The sequence below is a fragment of the Dreissena polymorpha genome, chromosome 8 (genome assembly GCF_020536995.1).
Source record: "Dreissena polymorpha isolate Duluth1 chromosome 8, UMN_Dpol_1.0, whole genome shotgun sequence".
NCBI lineage: Eukaryota > Metazoa > Mollusca > Bivalvia > Myida > Dreissenidae > Dreissena > Dreissena polymorpha.
The window spans coordinates 89,822,489-89,835,115 of record NC_068362.1 but is presented as its reverse complement, the minus strand read 5'-3'; the positions used below and the strand labels follow the sequence as shown (position 1 = coordinate 89,835,115).

The following is a 12,627-nucleotide window of genomic DNA, read 5'->3' as shown; positions in this document are numbered from 1 at the left end:
ATCAATATAAAGCATTTAATGACAAACTTCAAAACATGCCAAAACCTGTGAAAAGGCCCCTTTAAGACATATGCTCATTTATAAGTTCACTTGGTCCTAGTCATTAAAACGTTAACATGTGTACTTTAGTGTTATTTTAATGAGTTTGAACGCGATTCCGGTAACTAGTACTAAAGAGGATTTTCCCTTTACCTTATAAAATACATATAGAATAAGGAGTATTAATTAAAAGAAATTCGGATACGTGACATATTTAGAAGATATAACAAAATATTTGCATGGCCTATCTACATGAATGCGTTCGTGGCTTTAAATTTTTTATTTACGTTTTATCTGTTTTTGAATATTATATGAGATCGTTCATAGCCCTTATTAAAGCGGGTACTTTGCAAATACGACATTACAGTATTTAAGAAACTTGTGTTGATTTTACAACTCACGATCAATGCGTTCATGTTTAAATATTGAAATTTACCCATTTTTCAAAGCCCCTTCAAAAGCTCATTAAATTCATTCAAAGCTCTCGGAAGAGTGCGAACGTTAGCCACCGGAAAATATCATCATATTTATTATACTGCATTTTTTAAATTTAAAAATAAGTGCATTGTTTAAACGTCACACGTAAACTAGTTAACATTAAAAAAAACTAGACCACATATGTATTTATTTCCCCTTCCCAGCAAACATGAGACGTCTTTTAGACGTCTTTATTTTGTTGTTTTACGGTCGCGACGTCGCCGCCCAATAAACAACGTCTTTTCAACGTCTTTTTAGCGATATGATAATAACGTCTTTTTAAAGACGTCGACAAGACGTCTTTTTGGCGCCTAAAATAATGACGTCTTTTAAAATACGTCGAAAAGACGTCTTTTTACCGATTTAATAATGACGTCTTTTAAAAGACGTAAAAAAGACGTCGTTATAACGTAACTCTGTAAAGACGTCTTTTAAAAGACGTCGACAAGACGTCTTTTTGGCGAGATAGTAATGACGTATTTTAAAATACGTCGAAAAGACGTCTTTTTACCGAGATAATAACGACGTCTTTTAAAAGACGTAAAAAAGACGTCTTTTCAACATCTTTTAAGCGATATGATAATAACGTCTTTTTAAAGACGTCGAAAAGACGTCTTTTTACCGAGTTAATAATGACGTCTCTTAAAAGACGTAAAAAAGACGTCGTTATAACGTAACTCTGTAAAGACGTCTGAGTTTAATTGTAAAATAAACGTCTTTTCAACGTCTTTTTAACAACATGATAATAACGTCTTTTTAAAGACGTCGACAAGACGTCTTTTTGGCGCCTAAAATAATGACGTCTTTTAAAATACGTCGAAAAGACGTCTTTTTACCGAGTTAATAATGACGTCTTTTAAAAGACGTAAAAAAGACGTCGTTATAACGTAACTCTGTAAAGACGTCTTTTAAAAGACGTCGACAACACGTCTTTTTGGCGAGATAGTAATGACGTCTTTTAAAATACGTCGAAAAGACGTCTTTTTACCGAGATAATAACGACGTCTTTTAAAAGACGTAAATAAGACGTCTTTCAACGTCTTTTTAGCGATATGATAATAACGTCTTTTTAAAGACGTCGAAAAGACGTCGTTTTACCGAGTAAATAATGACGTCTTTTAAAAGACGTAAAAAAGACGTCGTTATAACGTAACTCTGTAAAGACGTCTGAGTTTAATTGTAAAATAAACGTCTTTTCAACGTCTTTTTAACAACATGATAATAACGTCTTTTTAAAGACTTTGACAAGACGTCTTTTTGGCGAGATAGTAATGACGTCTTTTAAAATACATCGAAAAGACGTCTTTTTACCGAGATAATAACGACGTCTTTTAAAAGACGTAAAAAAGACGTCGTAATAACGTAACACTGTAAAGACGTCTGAGTTTAATTGTAAAATAAACTTCTTTTCAACGTCTTTTTAGCAACATGATAATAACGTCTTTTTAAAGACGTCAAAAAGACGTATTTTTGGCGAGATAGTAATGACGTCTTTTAAAAATACGTCGAAAAGACGTCTTTTTACCTCGATAATAATGACGTCTTTTAAAAGACGTAAACAATACGTCGTTTAAACATAGCACTATAAAGACGTCTGAGAAAATTGTAAAATAAACGTCTTTTTAGCAACATGATAATGATGTCGAAAAGACGTGTTTTTTGCGATAAATGACGTTTTTTTAACGTTACTGTATAAAGTCGTCTGAAAAAAGTCAATTAATTGCTTATAATTATTTATATTTTTTAGTTTTGATCACGTTTGTTTTCTGTGTTGTGCTGATTTATAAAGTATTGTTCTATTCAGTTCTATTTCAGTTCAAATACATACATCGAATTATCGCGACCAATAAACACCTTTTTAAATGCAAACTATCTAACTCTAACTTATGTGATTTCTGCGGTGAAAACATCGAAACCATAGAACATCTATTTTGGGAGTGCAAATGCATCCAACCTATCTGGAATAAGTTGACAACTTTTCTTGCCCAACAACAACTAAACATCAAACTATCCTTCTTTAACGTTAGTTTTGGAATTAACTCACTTAAATCAATAGACGGTAATAATGTTGTCAATTTTATTCTATTATTTATGAAATATTTCATTTTTAACATGAAATACAGAAAACAAATACCAAATTTCAATTGTTTCAACTAAAAATCCAGATTGAGAAAGAAATAGCCCTCAGTAATGATACATTACACATTTTTGAAAAAAAATGGAATCAAATCAAATTCTCATAATGCTTGTCCACTTATATACTATTCACGTTATGTTAGTTTATCATTTAGTTTTTTATTTATTTTTTTAAATCTTGTAATACCATACAGAACACATACTGTTGTAGAAATGTTACAAACCAAGGTCTGAAACACTATTAGGCATATTTTTGTAGACATTGTTAGAACCATTGTTTGATAATGAAATACATGTATGTATACAATAAATGCTTTGAAATGAATAAAAAAAAAAAAAAAAGTATTGTTCTATTATAGGCAATTGGTAATTTTCTTTAAATTCCCATAGGACTTGCGTTTGATAAAAATGGTTTCTATTTTTGGAATGTCTTTACATGAGTTTCATATAATTTTAGATGCTATATTATGTGTTGATTCAACCGATCAACCGACCATTAAATTGTATTAATGTATGGATTTTTGTCATAGGAATTAATTTTAAGAAACGCAAATTAATGTACTTTATAACTTCAGCATGATTTGTTTCCCCTGAAATGAATAACGCCGTGACGTCACCATCGAGGCGCAAAAAGTACTGAGTGCGCTGTTTTTCGTTAACATCGATTGTCTCGTGGTGTTCAGTTTAAATTTTAAATTTGTACAGTCTGTGGTGTTGTTATACACAATTATAATGGACAAAGAACAACCTGGTAAGCATTTTCAAATAATAACGTGAATCACGGGTGGGTAGATTCTTTTTTGTATTGAATATTCTATTCCATTGATTTGTCATATGTTTTCGTGTCAACGCTTTATAGCTTTTTCACGTTGTTGTTTGCACTAGTTGGAACTCCGATAAACAGTAAACGAAAATAAGATCTAGCTGGCAGCCAAGTATGTTTCAAGTTTGTGCGGCTTTATAATGTACATGTAATGTAAGAGGTGTCTTCGCCATTAAATCGTGATGATTAGGCTGAGGCTTCGTACCACGGACACGTCATACCAATCTATGCTTATACTCGTTTATTGGAGATTCCGTACTATATATGAACAGGGCTTTTTTTCCTGACTTTGTGAAGCGGCCCTAGCCCCCTTACTTTGTGAAAAAATGAGTCGCGAACTTTTCAAAATTGTGAAAAAATGAGTTGCAATCTTTTCAAAATTGTGACAAATTGAGTCGCGAACTTTTCAAAATTGTGAAAAATTGAGTCGCGAACTTCTTAAAATTGTGAAAAACCGAGTCGTGAAATTATTAAAATTGTGAAAAACGGCCCATTTTGTAAAAATTCACGGCCATGTTAGGTTTGTGAATTGTCCTTTTCAAAATTGTGAAATGTCCTTCCACGGCCACTCATAAAGAAGGAAAAAAAGCCCTGATGAATACACATGAACTGACTATTAATTAATTATTATCATTTATCCTCTGGCTTATTATTGCTTAGCTTTATTTGGATATAAATTTAAATTCAGTGAAAAATACATAAATCACAAAGAATATTATCGTCTAAGTACCTGTTATCGAACAGCACCTATTATCGGACGTTTTGTTTTGGTTCTGTATGCGCATGCGCAAAAGTGCGCATGACGTCACATCCATAAACAAATGGTCGTACATGAAGTCCATGACCTACTTGCCTACTAAGCTTGAAACAAATGCGCCGAAAACAGGTAAAAGGAATGCATTTATTGTTATTTACATGGTTTTATGTGTTTTTTGCTATTACTTTTTGAATGCATTTATCAAAACGTGCATTTACAAACCAACAGGCATATTTCTGTTTGCAATTTTGATTGCAGCAGACGCAGATTTGTTCGCTGAGTCTGGGTCACGTGATAGTCATGTTTGTTTATATTCACTGGAGTAGTATTTATGAACTGTCCGGTAATAGGTGACTGGTCATGTTTATATCGGCTGCCATTTTATTTTGTCTGCTAGAGGTGACAATAACCAGGGAATCATTGTTATGAATTATTGATTGATATTTGCTGGAAAACTTTACAGATAAGTTATTTAATGATTTAACTGTTAGTTCTTTGTTAAAACAAATTGTTTTTGTTATTTAAAGTGTTTTCAAAATTGACAATTGTAACGTTATTTCTTAGGTGTTCGATAACTGGTTCGTCCACCATATTTAGAATATTTACTTTCTTATTATTAAGTAATAAAAAAAATAGTGAAAATCAAAATAAATATATAATAATTCTGTAAATAGTTAATTGTTCATTGTGACATGATAACAGGGGTCGATTCTATGACCTAACTTCTTTAAGTTACAGTTTAAACTTGAACTTATTGGCTTCTGATTTCAGGGTGATGAATGTCTCCCTCATGTCGAGGTTCAACCTCAGCGGACAGACCAGGCCGAATTTAGAACCAAAAATTGGAGTAAAGCACACTGCCGTGTATACTGTCATAAAAGGTATTGGGTTTGTTCTGTACACAAATATGGTTTAGCTTCGCTGTTTGGGAAAAAAGTGGAGTTATTGTCATGACCCTCTCGTTGGCATCGGTTTTGGTTAACTTTTTGTCAAAATAATACTAATTTTAAGTTTGTCATAGTAATTATCCTTTTTAACCAGGTTTTCCGAAGGAAAAAACTGGTTATTAGATTGGCGATGTCGGCTGGCGGGCGGAACAAGCTTGTCAAGGCCATAACTATGTCGTTCATTGTCAGATTTTAAAATCATTTGGCTCATTCGTTCACCATCATTAGACGGTGTGTCGCGCGAAAGAATTACGTCGATATCTCCAAGGTCAAGGTCACAATTTGAGTTTGAAGGTCAAAAATGGCCATAAATGAGCTTGTCTGTGCCATTACTATGTCATTCATTGTGACATTTTAAAATCATTTGGCCCATTTGTTCACCATTATTGGACGGTGTGTTGAGCGAAAGAATTATATCTCCAAGGTCAAGGTCGCCACAACTAAAAATAGATTGATTTTGAAACAACTATGTAACTATGAACAATCAGTAACAATGCACATTTTGATTTTGAGTTGTCTCTCTTTATCAGACTTTTTTTCTAATTGAAATCAAGGTCAATTGTACACAAGCAGGTTAACAATACACATTTTGACTTGTCTCCCTTTATCAGACCTTTTTTCAACTGAAAACCTGGTTTTGTGACAATTTTGTCCCTTGTTTGATTAATTATTTATTATCCTTTTTGATCATGTCCATTTTAGATAGGCTGGTTACCTAATTGGATTCCACTACAAAAATAACAAGGGCAGATAACTCTAAATTTAATTTTATGAGAGTTGTCCTTTTTGGATTTAAAATTTTCATTGTTGGTTATCCTTTTTCTATTAATCAGAAACTGTCAAAGGTATTTTGTTTAAATTAAGTATGCATGTTTACAGTCCAAAATGAACCCATTTTACAAGGGCAAATAACGCTAAATTTAATATTTGTCAAATGTATGTCACAGGGGAGACTCAATTTAGATGGGCAGGTAACCCAAATACACATGTACTAATAAATTCCACTACACTATCAAACACTGATAAAAGTGGAGCATTCTGTCAGCAGACAGTTTTTATGCTCCCAAAAAGAAAGGTAGTACAATTGCTTTTTAGAACAAGCGCTTATTCATTTGCATTCTGAAAACATGTGGGGGCAGTTATATAGGAGCATGGTCGCTAGATGGGATGAATACGGTATTTGGTTTACCACAGGCAATTATCCAACAGAACAGTATCTGACCATGCAGGGCTTACCTAGCCTATATCAGATTTTATATGCACTACAACAGTTAGGTGTAAAGTGCTGTTGTCTCGATGTATAATGCTGCACTTGCATTACAATGTATAAAGTTTGCAGCCAAAATTGTTCCATACGATTGGCCTTTTTGTGATTGTTATTTTTTTATTCTTCACAGCTAGTGTTAGCCAAAGTATTAGCCACACTGAAAAAGACTTAGAGGATGTCATCTCAAAAATCTTGAAGTATGCGCCTGATAGAAAAGGCGGAGTGGGCCGAAGGCTGGAAAAAACATCACCTTAATGTGAAGTCAACAGACTCTGGACCATATTAAACAGATAAAATAGCAATATGTGCTAGGTAAAAGAATTTATCAGAACATTTCAGAATTGTGATGCTTCTATTTTGATCGGTCTGTCACTCTGTCTATGAACGCTACTCATTAGTTTGCTCTTTTGAGACAGTATTTTATCAAGAATCTCATGAAATGTTGTAATAGTAAAAGATCAAAATAATAATTTGATTTATTCAACTATGTTAATCTTCTGTTAATTGTCAATTTGTTTATTGACAACAGATACTTTGTTTAATATTAAAAACATTTCAACGCGTTATAGAAGCTGTAAGGAATTTATAATATTTGGATAATTCATGCACACATTGTTGGAAAAAACAATTTAAATAAAGTGAAATTTAGATGGTTATCTTAATTTGAATGGAGATAGTTCGTTAATAAACATTATTATGTATAATATTGTTAAACGATTAGAAAAGGACTCTCGTTATTAGTATGATATTGTTAACGATTAGAAAAGGACTCTCGTTATTAAACATTATTATGTATAATATTGTTAAACGATTAGAAAAGGACTCTCGTTATTAAACATTATTATGTATAATATTGTTAAACGATTAGAAAAGGACTCTCGTTATTAAACATTATTATGTATAATATTAATTACTCTACAAGTAATTTTGTTTCCAAATGATTGTTTTCATGATTAATGATCCTAGTTAGGGTTGTAGATTGTTCTTGTTGGATTATATACTGACATGCTCATCATTTGTGTTTACATTTGCATTTTAGCATTAAAAGTTCATTATGCTTTATATATTTGTATGTAGACATATTGATGACCAGCTTTTCATCTAATGTAATAAGTAAGTAACCTAACAAAGATATCTGTGTATACTATGAATAGGTGTATTTTGTCATTTTTATATAGATCAACAGCAAAGCATATATTTTAATGATATACATCTTTTACATGTTAAGCAATAGAGTAAATGAATTGCTATGGATGAATGCGCATTATACTTATAGATAATACAGACCTGCATAATATCGGATTATGAACATAAAAATATACGTTTAGCAATCGAAATACCTTGTTTAATTTCATGATTTTCAGTTAATCAAATGTTTATTTATGAACATAAAAATATACGTTTAGCAAAAGAAATACCTTGTTTAATTTCATGCTTTTCAGTTAATAAAATTAGGCAATAACTATCTCGTGGAAATTAGTGAATAACATTTCAAGGGAGAATATTGTGACATGATATATAGGAGTTGTCTCTCTTGTTTGAGTATTATTGTACCTCTAAACAAGTAAATTCATACATTAATTCAAATTAATCCACACTATAAACCCATATTTTGGTCATATATGGAATAATGAAATATTGTTTGCGTAATTGTTTATTTTTATGTATTATACCGAAGCCATCTGTAATGACATTTATTAAAATATTAATATTAATATTTGAATGGCCATACAGTGCTAAAAGTTTGGTATTCTGACTATTTTAAGTGCATGTTCTGCACAAAATATCAGATTGTGTATTAAAACACTGTTGTAATACTTCTTAATTATTTTATATTTGACAAGCATTGACTTGTTTTTGCTTGTAACAGTTGTCCAGTGTTGAACTATAGCTGTTAATAATAATAACAATTATTGTGACAATTTTCCAGTTTTGAATTATTGCTTTCAGTTGATTGTTTACCAGTTATGTAACAGCTGTTTTCATGTTAACCGCTCCACATTACGTGTTGGTGAAGCGCATTAACGGCCCCCAGTTTCCATAAAACTCCAAATTCAGCTAATGTCTTAAGACTGGATGTGGTTGTTTATTTTCAACTTTGTTATGCATGAAACATGTCAGTTTTGTTGTTACTCTTGAACAGAAGTTTTTATAGGACCAAATTGTGTCATATTTCAAATTAATGATATTATTATGCCCCCCTTCGAAGAAGAGGGGGTATATTGTTTTGCACATGTTGGTCGGTCGGTCCGTCCACCAGATGGTTTCCGGATGATAACTCAAGAACGCTTAGGCCTAGGATCATGAAACTTCATAGGTACATTGATCATGACTGGCAGATGACCCCTATTGATTTTCAGGTCACTAGGTCAAAGGTCAAGGTCACAGTGACTCGAAATAGTAAAATGGTTTCCTGATGATAACTCAAAAACACTTAGGCCTAGGATCATGAAACTTCATAGGTACATTGATCATGACTGGCAGATGACCCCTATTGATTTTAAAGTCAAAGGTCAATGTCACAGTGACTCGAAATAGTAAAATGGTTTCCGGATGATTACTCAAGAAGCTTACGCCTAGGATCATGAAACTTCATAAGTACATTGATCATGACTGGCAGATGACCCCTATTGAGTTTCAGGTCACTAGGTCAAAGGTCAAGGTCACAGTGACTCAAAATAGTAAAATGGTGTCCTGATGATAACTCAAGAATGCTTACGCCTAGGATCATGAAACTTCATAGGTACATTGATCATGACTGGCAAATGAACCCTATTGATTTTCAGGTCACTAAGTCAAAGGTCAAGGTCACAGTGACTTGAAACAGTAAAATGGTTTCCTGATGATAACTCAAGAATAATTAGGCCTAGCTAGGATCATGAAACTTCATAGGTACATTGATCATGACTGGCAGATGACCCCTTTTCATTTTCATGTCACTAGGTCAAAGGTCAAGGTCAAATTGTCAGATTTTAAAATTACTCGGTACATTTGTTCACAATCATTGGACGGTGTGTCATGCGAAAAAATTAAGTCGATATCTCCAAGGTAAAGGTCACACTTGGAGTTCAAGTCAAAAATGGCCATTAATGAGCTTGTCTGGGCCATAACTTTGTCATTCATTGTGAGATTTTAAAATGACTGTACATTAATTTTGTTCACAGTCATTGGACGGCGTGTAATGCGAAAGAGTTCAAAGGTCAAAATGGCCATAAATTATATTGGCATAATAATTATTAAAAATCGCCATAAATTAGCTTCTCTTGTTTTTTGAAGACAGCATGCAAAATATTCTGTGTTAATGCAGCATGTGGGAGTATATGTCACGTCTGTGACAAAGCTCTAGTTGTAAATATACTTTTTTGAAAACCTGGTTTTGTGACAATTTTGTCCCTTGTTATGCTATTAAAGGCAAATAAAATTGCATGTAAATATGCAGGTTAAAGTTGTTGGATTATTCTATTCCCCGGCAAACAAGGCTTGGCTTCATGAACACTTGCAATCTATATTTGTAAAACATATGTGATGTTTTTGTTGCTTTTTGCATCTGAAATATAGTACGTCTCTTCGTGACGTGAAAAAGAAGTCTTTTTTTGACGTCTTTATAAAGTCTTATTTTGGTTGTTTTTGAAAGGTTTAATGACGTTTTTTCGTGGTGTGAAAACGTCACAAAAAGACATCAAAAAACCTTTCAAAAACAACCGAAAACACACGTGATAAAGACGTCGCAAAAGACGTCTTTTTCACACCACGAAAAGACGTCATAAAACCTTTCAAAAACAACCAAAATAAGACTTAATAAAGACGTTGCAAAAAGAGTCTTTTTCACGTCACGAAGAGACGTCAAAAAACCTTTCAAAAACAACCAAAAAATGACTGCATAAAGACGTCTTTTTACGTTACGAAAAGACGTCAAAATACCTTTCAAAAAAAGACTTAATAAAGACGTCGCAAAAAGACGTCTTTTTCACGTCACGAAGAGACGTCAAAAAACCTTTCAAAAACAACCAAAAAACGACTGCATAAAGACGTCACAAAAAGACGTCTTTTTACGTTACGAAAAGACGTCAAAAAACCTTTCAAAAAAAGACTTAATAAAGACGTCGCAAAAAGACGTCTTTTTCACGTCATGAAGAGACGTCAAAAAACCTTTCAAAAACGACTGCATAAAGACGTCACAAAAAGACGTCTTTTAACGTTACGAAAAGACGTCAAAAAACCTTTCAAAAAAAGACTTAATAAAGACGTCGCAAAAAGACGTCTTTTTCACGTCACGAAGAGACGTCAAAAAACCTTTCTAAAACAACCAAAAAATGACTGCATAAAGACGTCTTTTTAAGTTACGAAAAGACGTCAAAAAACCTTTCAAAAAAAGACTTAATAAAGACGTCGCAAAAAGACGTCTTTTTCACGTCACGAAGAGACATCAAAAAACCTTTCAAAAACAACCAAAATAAGACGTCACAAAAAGACGTCTTTTTTACGTCGAGAAAAGACGTCAAAAAACCTTTTAAAAACAAACAAAAAAAGACGTGATAAAGACGTCACAAAAGACGTCTTTTTCACACCACGAAAAGACGTCAATAAACCTTTCAAAATAAGACGTGATAAAGACGTCGCAGAACAACGTCTTAGCAACCATAAAAAGACGTCATTTGTTTGCTGGGTTACGACGTTACATTATCGAATAGTTCTAGTTTTATAGTATATGCTTAATTGTAGTTTGTGTTTGAGAAATTATCATTTAATAAATAGTTTATTTGTAGTAACTGTGTAGAACAAATTGCAGGGATGCCCTGTATGGAATATCTGGAAAAACATCTGATAACCACTGTAACATTAAATATGATATAAAACGATATTTTACTTCTTTCTGGCATGCAATGGCTTATTGGAGAATGTAACTTAAGTTATAAATATCACAATAATTGAGTTACCAGACATGAGTATTCCAAATATGTCCAAATCAATGCGAACAATTATTTACCAATGAATGCTATATTGCTAATCTGGTGATGCGAAAAAGTCGTCTGATTGTGCTGATGTTAATTATGACGTTTTTGATATGAGGATTGTGAATTTGCTGATGATAATAATAATGATGATTGTAATTTTGATTATGATGATGAAGATGATTATGATGATGAAGTATGACCATGATGATGTTAATGATTACAATGACTATGATTATGATTATTGATCTAACAAAATGGGAATTTACAATGCACACTCAAATAGCGTTTTGTTACACTTTTATATGTTATATTTCAAAGCACTGTGGTCGCGTGGTTATTTAGAAGACCGAAAGTGAGTGTACACCTAAGTGCGGTACTACAATGCCCTCCGTTGAGAAAATGTCAAACAAGTGCATTGCCTTCCTTCATCGCCTTGATAAATAATAGGAATAATTATAATATTGATTATAATAATGATTATAATAATAATAATAATAATACCGGTAATAAAAATAATAATAATAATAATAATAATAATAATAACAAGAAGAAGAAGAAGAAGAAGAAGAAGAAGAAGAAGAAGAAGAAGAAGAATAGGACAGTTTGCGTATAATGAAACATAACTGGGTACAATTATCGACGGGACAGCCATTTCTGACGATTATGAGCGGAGTTTCGTAAGAAATAGTGCGAAGCATTTAAGAGGCATATTATTATTTTATAATAAGTTTAAAGCCGCCGTAGAACCAAAAATATACTTACAAATCAAAGTGATTTACCACAAGTTTTAATGAAAAGGGGATTAAATAAACACTGATAAATTGATTTCTGAAACAGAGCTTGTTTTCAGTCAATCCATTTGGTTTAACGTAAGCGTCTTATTTCTAAAATAATTCCCAGGCAAAACACAATTGCAGACGTGCAGACGGTTTTATTTTTCTGGTACAACAGGAGTTCTGATATCGATATGTGATATTTGTTATACGAGATTTATTTTTTTAAATATAGAGAGAAAATAAATTGTTCAAACAGGGATAATATTTTAGCAATAATAGTAGTCTTCTGGATAATGGCACATGATGTTTGTGCAAAGAGGACGTCCTCGTTTGTTGGGCCTATATTTCCGCAGCGTTTGTACGAAAAAGACGAACATTCTACAAAAACTAAAATTCATGCCGTAAACAGTCTGCTGTGTGCAATGAAGTGCCGTGAAAATGTCGGCTGTT

General features: G+C 32.6%; 1 long non-coding RNA gene across 1 annotated transcript; it reads left to right on the top strand.

Moving 5' to 3' along the window:
* Positions 1-3,238: 3,238 nt before the first annotated feature.
* Positions 3,239-9,882, top strand: LOC127842384 (uncharacterized). Its single transcript, XR_008031588.1, has 3 exons — positions 3,239-3,403; positions 5,004-5,113; positions 6,577-9,882. It is a non-coding gene; the product is annotated as an uncharacterized LOC127842384 (long non-coding RNA).
* The last annotated feature ends 2,745 nt before the right edge of the window (positions 9,883-12,627 follow it).